General features: G+C 36.2%; 2 long non-coding RNA genes across 3 annotated transcripts in view; one reads left to right on the top strand and one right to left on the bottom strand.

Annotated features, from left to right (window-relative positions):
• Nucleotides 1–6,241: 6,241 nt before the first annotated feature.
• LOC127867252 (uncharacterized) overlaps nucleotides 6,242–12,952 on the bottom strand; it is a 133,888-nt gene continuing 127,177 nt past the window's right edge. The window contains exon 3 of the long non-coding RNA XR_008043403.1: nucleotides 6,242–6,334. This is a non-coding gene — a long non-coding RNA (uncharacterized LOC127867252). The remainder of the gene's footprint in view (nucleotides 6,335–12,952) is intronic.
• Nucleotides 11,516–12,952, top strand: part of LOC127867234 (uncharacterized) — a 68,004-nt gene continuing 66,567 nt past the window's right edge. For both annotated transcript variants that reach the window (XR_008043384.1, XR_008043385.1), the window contains exon 1: nucleotides 11,516–11,612. This is a non-coding gene — a long non-coding RNA (uncharacterized LOC127867234). The remainder of the gene's footprint in view (nucleotides 11,613–12,952) is intronic.

Below are 12,952 nucleotides of genomic sequence, written 5' to 3' on the forward strand. Positions count from 1 at the left end.
TCGGGTCACCTTGACCTTTGACCTAGTGACCTCAAAGTCAATAGGGGTCATCTGCGAGTCATGATCAATGTACCTATGAAGTTTCATGATCGTAGCCATTAGCATTCTTGAGTTATCATCCGGAAACCATTTTACTATTTCGAGTCACTGTGACCTTGACCTTTGACCTAGTGACCTGAAAATCAATAGGGGTCATCTGCGAATCATGATCAATCTACCTATCAAGTTTCATGATCCTTGGAATAAGCGTTCTTCAGTTATCATCTGGAAACCATTTTACTATTTCGAGTTACCGTGAACTTGAGCTTTGACCTAGTGACCTCAAAATCGATAGGGGTCATCTGCGAGTCATGATCAATGTACCTATGAAGTTTCAACATCCTAAGCATAAGCGTTCTTGAGTTATCATCCGGAAACCATTTTTCTATTTTGGGTCACCATGACCTTGACCTTTGACCTAGTGACCTCAAAATCAATAGGGGTCATCTGCGAGTCATGATCAATGTACCTATGAAGTTTCATGATCGTAGCCATTAGCATTCTTGAGTTATCATCCGGAAACCATTTTACTATTTCAGGTCACCGTGACCTTGACCTTTGATATAGTGACCTGAAAATCAATAGGGGTCAACTGCATGTCATGAAGAATCAACCTATCAAGTTTCATGATCCTAGGCATAAGCGTTCTTGAGTTATCATCCGGAAACCATTTTACTATTTCGGGTAACCGTGACCTTGGACCTGAAAATCAATAGGGGTCATCTGCGAGTCATGATCAATGTACCTATGAAGTTTCATGATCCTAGCCACAAGCTTTCTTGAGTTATCATGCGGAAACCACCTGGTGGATGGACCGACCGACAGACCGACATGTGCAAAGCAATATACCCCCTCTTCTTCGAAGGGGGGCATAAAAATTGGCCATAATTTCATCAAAATAACAACAGTTATGCTACTTGTCCTGTACAGTCCCTTTATGATAGGTAGTAAGTGTTGCATGTATGAAAGCAATAGCTATAAAACTTTAGGAATAAAATGGACCTAAACACAAAACTTTCAATTTTCTAATCTAAGTATAAAAGGGGCCATAATTCTGTAAAGTGCCAGTCAGAATTACATAACTTTGCCTGCCACGTCCCCTCATGATAGTAAGTAAGTGTGTCATGTTTCAATGCAAAAGCTTCGATACTTTATGAGATATTGGACCTTAACACAAAACTTAACCTAACCACAAAACTTAACCGGAGGCTGACGCTCAGGTGATGACAATACCGGTAGCTCATAATTTGTTTTTTACAAAATAGATGAGCTAAAAAAGGGCATAAGTGATAATGAAGTAACATTCTACTGAAAAAGTTAAGTAGCTGCATTCCTACACTGATCTGCTTTTACAAAACCCAGGACATAAAATATAAATGGCTTTTCAACAACATGGGAATCGAGTTCCAAGCCACATACTGTATGAGTTCAATGAGAAGATATCCATTAGTCAGTTGTAAACCCATAATTGTTTTTGCCTCTTTTAGGCGGCTCATGTGAACACATACACAATTCTTATCCTTTACCCACAATTTCAAACCTTAAATTCACAAATGTGGTCATGGATAAGAAGGAATTTTAGGCAATGTCATCAATGGTTTAATGGTTGTTTGAGTCATAGTATTACATTTGTCAAGTTTTTATTACTTAGATGTATTAAAATACCTGTACATTACTATAATCAGTTATTATCGAGTTATTTAAATTGTTATAAATTGTGAAATTGTTTTATACATGTAATTATTGAGTTTATTTTGTTCTCTCCTTTTTGCAGTATGCTGTGTTTGTATTGTATTGGGTATATTGAAATCACAAATGTTATTATTTTGCACTTGAATTTTGCGTGATAGTTTTAGTGACTAAAACTAATTAAAATATTGTCCATTGATAAGGCTGATATCTTTTCATTTATGTAGAAACAAAGATTGTTTTCAATACATTTGCATGTTGATTTTACGGATAAAGTTAAGCAAATACAATAAAAGTAAATACAATCATTTGTCCCAAATGCATCTCCTCTGAAGCCCTGCTGGGATTTGAACCCAGACCACTTCCCTCTGGCAAGGAAAGTATTCTATCTTGAAATACAAGGGCATGTTAGAGGAAAATGAGCATCATTAAGACTATTAACCTTAAAAAATATTTTATCTGTGGTATAATGTTAAAATTTCCTTAAGATAATTTTTCACGGGATCTTTCTTACGTAACACAAATCTGTATATCTGCAAAACATTACAGCTTAACTTCAGTTGTTTGCATTGTTCATGCATTTTTCAAGTATTGTGTTTAACTTTATTGCACGATATCTCTTAAACACAGGTGTTTAATACTGTTATTAAATTCTAAAAAGATAGTATGGTTTTGTTTTTCTCTGTTAATATCCCAGAAATAATTCTTATCTTTTTGTTTTTTTCATTATGTCAATTGTGTTTGACTACTACAATTGAAATACCAAAATACTGAAACACCAATGTAATCAATATAATAACAGGAATCTAATAAGAAACAAGAGATTGCCAAGCAATATTGTCCCCTACCGTTGAACTCCACCATTGTCAGATTATTATCTTTTGGTGCCATAGCAACCAGAATTCTTGACGTAAGAACAAACTGAAAGGAGGTGCATACTCCCTATATTGCCATCTATCCATGTTTCAAGTTTCATGAAAAAATATGAAGAACTTTAAAAGTTATCCCAGGATCCAGAAAAGTGTGACAGACAGACAGACAGACAGACAGAAAGACAGACAGACAGACAGACAGACGGAGTGTGCAAACCACAAGTCCCATTCGGTTTCACCGCTAGAGGACAAAAAAGAAAAAGTTTGTTGATCTCAGTCTGCAAACAGTTCTGATTAAAAATATACATTTGCTAGGATCAAACCTAACAGTACAAGTACAACATAATTAAACAAGAGGGCCTGAAAGGCACAATGTCCCTCACCTGAGATAGCAGGATATTATTCGGACAAATCTTCTCACCAAGTTTCATGAAGATCGGAAAATAAATGTGGCCTCTATAGTGTTAACAAGGTTTTACTATAGCAATATAAGGATAAATGCCCCGCCCCCTGACAGCCATGACTTTCAACCAACTGGCATCATTTTTGAACTTGTCCAACATATTATTGGGATGAATCTTCTGACCAAGTTTCATGTAAATGTGGCCTCTAGAGTGTTAAAAAGATGCCCCGCCCCTTAGCAGCCATGTTTTTCAAGCAAACAATTATTTTTGAACTCATCCAAGATATCATTGAGACCAATCTTCTGACCAAATTTCATGAAGATTGGACAATAAATGTGGCCTCTAGAGTGTTACCAGGTTTTGACTAAAGCCATATATAGCATGATATAAGGAAACATGCCCCGCCCCCTGGTGGCCATGATTTTAAAGCAACAAAAACCATTTTCGAACTCATCCAAGATATCATTGGGACAAATCTTCTGACCAAGTTTCATGATGATCGGAAAATAAATGTGACCTCTAGAGTGTTAACAAGGTTTTACTATTGCCATAAAAGAAAAAAAATGTTTTTCAACCAACCGGCATCATTTTTCAACTTATCTAAGATATTAATGGGATGAATCTTCTGACCAAGTTTCAGACTGTTAACAGGATTTTACTATAGCCATATATACCCATATAAGGAAAAATGCCCCCCCCCTTGGCAGCCATGTTTTTCAAGCAAATGTAACCATTTTCGAACTCATCCAAGATATCAATAAGACAAATCTTCTCACCAAAATTCATGAAGATTGGACAATAAATGTGGCTTCTAGAGTGTTAACAAGGTTTTACAACAGCCAAATATAGCCTTATAACGAAAAATGCCCCGCCCCCTGGTGGCCATGTTTTTAAAGAAACCAAAACCATTTTCGAACTAATCCACGATATCATTGGGACAAATCTTCTGACCAAGTTTCATAAAGATGGGAAAATAAATGTGGCCTCTAGAGAGTTAACAAGGTTTTACTATAGTCATATAAGGAAAAATGCCTCGCCCCCTGGCGGCAATGTTTTTCAACCAACCGGCATCATTTTTGAACTAGTCCAATATATTATTGGGATGAATCTTCTGACCAAGTTTCATAAAGATTGGACAATAAATGTGGCGTCTAGAGTGTTAACAAGATTTTACTATAGCCATATATAGCCATATAAGGAAAAATGCCCCTCCCCTTGGCAGCGATGTTTTTCAAGCAAAGGTTACCATTTTCGAACTCATCCAAGATATCATTGGGACAAATCTTCTGACCAAGTTTCATGAAGATTGGAAAATAAACGTGGCCTCTAGAGTGTTAACAAGGTTTTACTATAGCCATATATGGAAAAATGCCCCGCACCCTGGTGGCCATGTTTTTCAACCAACCGGTATCATTTTCGAACTCGTCCAAGATATTATTGGGATGAATCTTCTGACCAAGTTTCATGAAGATCAGACAATAAATGTGGCCTCTAGAGTGTTAACAAGATTTTACTATAGCCATATATAGCCATATGAGGGAAAATGCCCGACCCCTTGGCAGCCATGTTTTTCAAGCAAACGTTACCATTTTCGAAATCATCCAAGATATCATTGATACCAATCTTCTGACCAAATTTCATGAAGATTGGACACACAATAAATGTGGCCTCTAGAGTGTTAACAAGGCAAATGTTGACAGCGCACGATGGACGACAAACAAAGGCGATCACAAAAGCTCACCATGAGCACGTTGTGCTCAGGTGAGCTAAAAAAGAAACAAAGTCTTCCTTAACTGGGCTTGATTCACTGACCCTTGGAGTAAAAGTTAAGCGCTTAAACCAATGGGCCATCAGTACTCCCATAGTCAGTGGTTAATTTTATACTTTATATAAGCAATCCTTGTAATGTCACAAAATCAAACTATAACAAAAGAACTCTTCAAATTATTTTTGTCATTAAATGTGAATGTCACACCTTATGTACCACCCCTTTATGTACCACTATCTGACACATTATGTACCATATACATGATATATAGAGAGAAATAATATATGGTTTAATATGAATGTGTGTTATTAATAAAATGTATTTTGTGTCATATTATTGATGAATTTAGACTTATATATTGCCATATATTATATTTTGTGCAAGATTATGTAATTGTCAGTGAGTGTCTTAGTGTAATTCATTGGCCCCAGTAGTAATAAATGATTCATATTCTTACCTTAAATTGAAGTAAATGATAAAACATCCATTTGTCTCTATCTTATCCTAAGTCTAAACTGTTTGTATTTCCTATTGAATAATTGAATATGATACTTTGAAGAGAAGAGAGAATGACCTTCATTTTCAAACTGTAAAAAAAAAAATATTTCCTTCTTTTATCATGTTTGAGAATGACCTTCATTTTCAAACTGTAAAAAAATCAAACATTTTCCTTCTTTAATCATGTTTACAAAAAATTAACTGGTGGTGTAATCAAAGGATGTTTATTTGTGGTATAAATACTTACTGTATATAATTACAAATTATCACGGTCATTTTCAAATAAAAAATCAAAGGGAGGATAAAGACAAAGTTTTCACAGGTTATCAAGTAATTAAGGTAAGTGTTGTTGCAAAATGCTCTATTGTTCAAGTGTGTATATATGCTGGTGATATATGATTCAATATGTAAAACCATACCAACATCATGGCAGACACTATATTTGATTGTATTGATTGCGGTACCAATGTCACTGGTAAGCTAAGTTAAACTATTATGTAATCCTGTATGAAATAAAACAAGGGCTGTTTGTAAAACATGCATGCCCCCCATATGGGCTGTCAGTTGTAGAGGCAGCCATTGTGTGAATACGTTTTTTATCACTGTGACCTTGACCTTTGACCTAGTGACCTGAAAATCAATAGGGGTCATCTGCCAGTCATGATCAATGAACCAATGAAGTTTCATGATCCTAGGCCTAATTATTCTTGAGTTATCATCAGGAAACCGTTTTACTGTTTAGAGTCACTGTGACCTTGACCTTTGACCTAGTGACCTGAAAATTAATAGGGGTCATCTGCCAGTCATGTTTCATGATCTTAGGCGTAAGCATTCTTGCGTAATCATCCGGAAACCATTTTACTATTTCGAGTCACTGTGACCTTGACCTTTGACCTAGTGACCTTAAAATCAATATGGGTCATCTGCCAGTCATGATCAATGTACCTATATAGTTTCATGTATGAAATAAAAACAAGGGTTGTTTGTAAAACATGCATGCCCCCCATATGGGCTGTCAGTTGTAGTGGCAGCCATTGTGAGAATACGTTTTTTGTCACTGTGACCTTGACCTTTGACCTAGTGACCTGAAAATCTATAGGGGTCATCTGCCAGTCATGATCAATGTACCTATGAAGTTTCATAATCCTAGGCCTTATTATTCTCGAGTTATCATCCCGAAACCATTTTGCTATTTAGAGTCACTGTGACCTTGCCTTTTGACCTAGTGACCTGAAAATTTATAGGGGTTATTTGCCAGTCATGATCAATGTACCTATGAAGTTTCATGATCTTAAGCGTAAGCATTCTTGCGTAATCATCCAGAAACCATTTTACTATTTCGAGTCACTGTGACCTTGACCTTTGACCTAATGACCTGAAAATCAATAGGGGTCATCTGCCAGTCATGATCAATGTACCCATGAAGTTTCATGATCCTAGGCATAAGCATTGTTGAGTTATTATCCGGAAACCATTTTACTATTTCGAGTCACTGTGACCTTGACCTTTGACCTTGTGACCTGAAAATCAATAGGGGTCATCTGCCAGTCATGATCAATGTACCTATATAGTTTCATGATCCTACGCGTAAGCATTCTTGAGTTATCATCCGAAACCATTTTACTGTTTTGAGTCACTGTGACCTTGACCTTTGACCTAGTGACCTGAAAATCAATAGGGGTCATCTGCCAGTCAGGCTTAAGTTATCTTCCAAAAAACCATTTTACTATTTCGAGTCACTGTGACCTTGACCTTTGACCTCGTGACCTGAACATCAATAGGGGTCATCTGCCAGTCATGATCAATGTACCTATGAAGTTTCATGATCCTAGGCCTAAGCCTTCTTGAGTTATCATCCGGAAACCATTTTACTATTTCGAGTCACTGTGACCTTGACCTTTGACCTAGTGACCTGAAAATCAATAGGGGTCATCTGCCAGTCATAGGGGGCATAAAAAGATAGGTCATGCGTTATTCAATAAAGAACTCGACGCGAATCAACGGTTACTGTTTTACGGCCATCTATTTACCGCTTTGTACCTGTGGATAGGGGTTTCCCGCCATCTGTAAAAGTCTCATGTAGCATGTCTTTCCGTGGTATTGGCCCTCTGAATGAATACATACGATTTTTGGAAATGAACAAATACAAAAACACGAATGTGTCATATGTCAATATATAGTTAAATGTGTATTCTTTGACATAACAACGAAAACTGCATTTAAATCGGCCATGTTTTGACAAATTACTGGTTAGACTTAGCTCCCTTTACTTTAGTAATCTGTTTCATCAACACATTGTCTCATAGTATCGCCACTTCTGATTGGTTGTTAAGATGTGTTACTATGTGCAAGTGCTGGTTCTAAAAATAGTAGTTAAATGGAAAACCAAAACTCTTGTTCATTTTGTTTTTAAAATATTTTTAAACCTTTTTTGGAAAATAAGCGGCTTATAACACATTTGATAAAGCTACAATTAATCCATTTACAAACTACTTACTTGTGAGTTACGTAATTTAAAATCATAGCATCACCCTGGAATAAACATGACCTCCTTTCCAATGAATACTGGAAATCATGAGAATGATCGTGGTAATAGTCATGGATAACCATCAAATTAATTACAACTTCTAAAAATTGAAAAACATTAACTTTCTAGCACTTCATGAAGGTTTTTCGTGAAGGGGACAATACTATGAGGGCCGATACTATGAAAGTTACAAAAGTAAAGAATAATCTCCAACCTTCAAGCAAAAGAGTGCATTTCTGTTAAAGAACAATGTTTGCTAAAATAAAGTCATGGCAAGTGCCCCTTCAGAGAATTGTGTCTTCTTATAAATGATGTTCATGTTTTGAGAGAGTAAAGCATTGCACTCCAAAATGATTTAGTATATTGTAACCTAAAGTAGTTCCAAATCCAATATGACGTCCGCCTTCGTTCATCAGAGGTAGCACAACACAGTATAAACACACTCTCTCGGAGCCGCGGACGCCTTCTTGATCACCACCAAGCTCAATTCAGAAAACAAACAACCTGCAATTATAAAAACACATTCAATGCACACAAATAGTCTGAAACTTACATTTAAGATAAAAAAAATAGCATATGGAACCTGTACAGGTGATACTATTGACAATAATGACAGAATGGCAAGGCTGCAAACAGGGGGCGCTTCAAAATAAACTTTTTACCATGTATGCATACGAAAGTGGCTGGGGACGAAAGAAACGTAATGATAGCCTGCTTTTGGAATGATATTTTTACATGCAAAACCTAGCACAACCATATAACCATGAATAAATACCTCGTTACCAGGTGGTTTTCGCACAATAATTCACAGCGTGGCCCTACTAGCAATTCCAGCTTAAAAAGAACCCAAAATACAGTATGCCTACCGCAGTTGTCCATCCTAGGGGGTGCGCTCGTAACCGTGTTCTGGATGTGATTCACAGCTGTTCATTGTTACGAACGCTTAAGTACAATGTTCCGGACATGTAAAATCTGTGCCCGCGAAATAGGAGGAACAGTCTGAACAAAGATGGTGTCACCGTCTGCTTCGAAGATATTATACAAGTGCAATTGCGGTGTTGTTTTTTTTACACATTAGAGTCTGCAAGTGACCACCAGTGTCAGAAAGGTATGCTCATATTTGAATAAACGATATATTATATTGCTGTATATTTGGAGACCTTTAACATTGTGTTATTTATATCATTATGATTATAAACTGTCGACAATTTCTGTGTCCCAAAACAATTTCGATCCGTTCCATACAATTAGCAGGGTGGATTTGTTTTCATTTCCATTTCATTAGTTTTAGATCTACAGATATATACCAAATGATTTTTTGGTAAAAAGAAAAGAAATCCAAGTCACAAATATTTAGTGAATCGACGACGTAGACATATTTATAAGTATTAATTCTGATTATCAAACAATAGAAATTTTTTATAGTATGGTGTTTATTTCGGTTAGCTCTTCAGTGGGTTTCTTCTACAATTACACAACCGCTAGCAATGACACTATACTAGACTACTCACATGGTCGTCGACTGTAAACCTTGTCAGGATGGCAGACGTCGTCCTTGGCAGTACACACTTCGAGGGAAATACTCGTCTGCTGTCGTCGTCGGCTGCACACCACCGATCCTCCTGGGAATACCTACCCGACGCACAGGCTAAACCTCCATGGCAAGACACTAAGTCACAGGCTAATACTTACGTCACAGGCTAATACACTTATCCTCCTGGAAATACTAACATCAGGGCATCTATCCTCCTGGTAATACTCACCTCAGGGAACACGTCTGCACATGTCCGCGGACACGGTAGGAAGAGAGCATGGTCCTCCCATCAGGCATATGCGTCCATCCCATTGGCTCCACATTATGCAGCATGGTCCCGTCACATGAGCGACGCAAGCCAGGTACCACTCTGCAGGGGGGCGTGGCACTGGCACTACAATAGCAACACTGGACACAAAGTGCCAGAAGAGCTTTTGTCATGGCGTGATGTCGATTTAAGTCTTCTAGTCAGTAAAAAGTGAAAACATGGTTAAACTTTAACTACACGAGCCAGTAGAGCAATAAGGCTCTCATGGGCCTATTGTTCTAGTATTGTCAGTGCCCCAGATAATTATTTAGGAAATAGGGGTTTCACCCATTGATTTTGAACAGTAGGGCGATTTCAATCTTGAAATAGGATAAAATGAATTATAAAAATGCATACCGTAATATCATTACTACTTTACCTCTGTTGAAACTGCACACGTGTAATTATTGGTTACAACTGTAAACTTTCTCAATGAACTTAAATAAATTGATGTTTCATAACAATGTTAATCATTGAAACATTGAGTAACAAAGAATACAACGCCAACAAGAGGTCATGACCCCACAGTTTCGCATTTGAAAATGGTCATATTCTTAGGATTTAATGCAATTCGGGGTACAATAAGACCTATTACCCTCAAATTTGACATTGAAACCTACCATTTCCCAATATTTCACTTTTTGACCGGGGCAAATTCGCATATTTTGCTTCCTACCGTGGTGCGCTACCACTCTGGATCCAATCTCCATGCAGAGTTGTCGTTCCTTGCTCTCACATGCATCTTGCTTTGCTGGTTCCCGTCAAATCACTGCGCGGAGGTTGCTCTGGATCAGCAGACGATTTATTTCATAAATCAATCCCCATATTTGGTACCCTGCCTCTTTAACGTGAAAGGTGAAGGAACTCTAGACTATGCTGGTCAGAATATACTAAATAGTTTCCCTATATAATTCAATGTAAAAGCGACAAGTTTAAGCGAAAATAAATGCAACATTTTGAACATAGAGTCCCCCATAACTATACCTTTTCTTAAAGGCGATTGTAAACGGAATCGATTTATGCAATAAAAAAAGATATGCCATGTTCAAATCAAGAACGAACTCGACACAAATCAAAATCGACTGTTTTTGCAACTTTTTTCCGGCCGTTTCTTGTTTCTTGGTGGAATGTAACCTTTTTCAGTGTAATGCTTTACTATAGTCTTTAAGTTTAATCATATTTCAGTGATTTATTTTAGTAGTGAACACCTATTCATGCCCTAACACTATCTCCAAACGATAAAACCCTAACAACAGTCTAAAGTGTAAAACTTTCCATCGAGTCGACTATCATATTTTTTTATAAATTTAAGTATAACGATTGTTTAGTATACTGTAACCTTCATCACCTCCGGAAATCCATGTTCGGCCATGTTTTTCCCATATAGGTCATAATACACTAAATAGTTTCCCTATATAATTCAATGTAAAAGCGACAACTTTGAGCGAAAATAAATGCAACATTTTGCACATAGAGACCCCCATAACCATACCTTTTCTTAAAGGCCATTCTAAGCGGAATCGATTTATGCAATAAAAAAGATATGTCATGTACAAAGCAAGAAAGAACTTGACACAAATCAAAATCGACTGTTTTTGCAACTTTTTTTTTCGGCCGTTTCTTAGTGGAATGTAACCTTTTGTAGTGCAATGGTTTACTATAGTCTTCACGTGTATCATATTTCAGGGATTCAGTAGGGAACACCTATTCATGCCCTACCATTATCTCTGCAAGATAACACCCGAATAATGGTAAAAAGTGTAAAACATGCCTTCCTGTCAACTATGATATTTTTTTAGAGAGTACAGCCCTACATGAAGCGATCATTTAGTGTATTGTAGCCACTACAACTTCCGGTACCCAATCTTCCGGATATATTTTGACTTGAAATGAGAGACAAGTTACAGGCAGAATTTTTTTTTGCAAGGAAACAGCTAATTGTGTAAGAAAAGTGAAAAGGCGGATTATCTTTAAGTAAGTAACAACCGTTTTTCATTTATTAACTATAAATCTGGTCTACAGTAACGAATTATGATATAGCTTCTTCAGCACTTGAAGTTGAGGTGAATTAGCTATGCCAATTTATGGAGGTTTCGGCGAAACCCCAGTTTTGTTCATGCAATTTAGATTGCTACATTTTTATATTTAACATATAATTTAGCAATATTTTACTTAGTAAGAACTGAGTTACTAAGTTACTGAGTTTTATTTAACTTTTTTTTTGGTTCTTAACATTACATTATGAATTGCAATAACAAAATAGATATAAAATATAATTCAGCAATATTTTACTTAGTAAGAACTGAGTTACTAAGTTAATCAGTTTTATTGAACTTTTATTCCAAATTGTCAAAACTTTTCTGAGAGCAAGAATAAATGATTCAGTACAATGAATTGCAATGTTATAGTAGACAATATTTGATTAACTCAAATTTGACTCGATCAACACTTATCTGCTAATGGGCAACACAATAGTGTTTGTTAACACTTCGCCAACAATTGGAATGTGATAGAAATGCTGTATATTGATCTATTCACACCTATTAAGTAGTTATGTAAAGGCATAATCAACTATAAATCATTTCGCCGAACCAGTTTAACACCTACTATTTATAATCAATTCGCCGAACTGGGGTTTCGCCGAAACCTCCAGTAACCCTTGAACTTTTCCTGAGCAAGCTAAGCGGATCTTAACCATTTATACATTCAAATACTTTTGCACTTAATGCAACTGACAACTGCTACTAAGTGTGAACTATACTGGGTGGAGAAAAGACTAGGGTATTAGGAGCAGAAAAGACCAGGGGGAGAATTGACCATACACCTTTGAGTCATGGTTATAGAGATCCAATGAAATCACCTGATATAAAGATTGTTTTCTCCTTTATGTTTTGATCATATATTGTTACTTTACAACACAAAATCTGTAATTTTAATATGTTCTATGATGCTCTGGTCAGTTGACATTTTTTTCAACAAGAAACTAACTTCAAAGTCAGTTTGAAGTTATTTTAAGCATGTCAATATTGAAACAGCCAATCAAAATCCTAACTAAAGAAGGACCTTACATTCAAGATGGTGGTTTATTGATTTTTAAAATATAACCTGACGATAAATATTTAAAAAAAAGCAACAAATATAAAAATTAAAGGTTAATAAAGTGTAAATATGTTTATAATGATATTCATGGTAATAAATTCATAAAATATTTGTGATTTAACATCTTTATGAAAATTACCCACAACGCAAAAAGGTATAGCACACATCGCAAATAATATTTACCTTAGACGCATCTTATTTAATTGAATCTTATC

Source organism: Dreissena polymorpha, chromosome 2 (assembly GCF_020536995.1).
Source record: "Dreissena polymorpha isolate Duluth1 chromosome 2, UMN_Dpol_1.0, whole genome shotgun sequence".
Classification (NCBI taxonomy): domain Eukaryota; kingdom Metazoa; phylum Mollusca; class Bivalvia; order Myida; family Dreissenidae; genus Dreissena; species Dreissena polymorpha.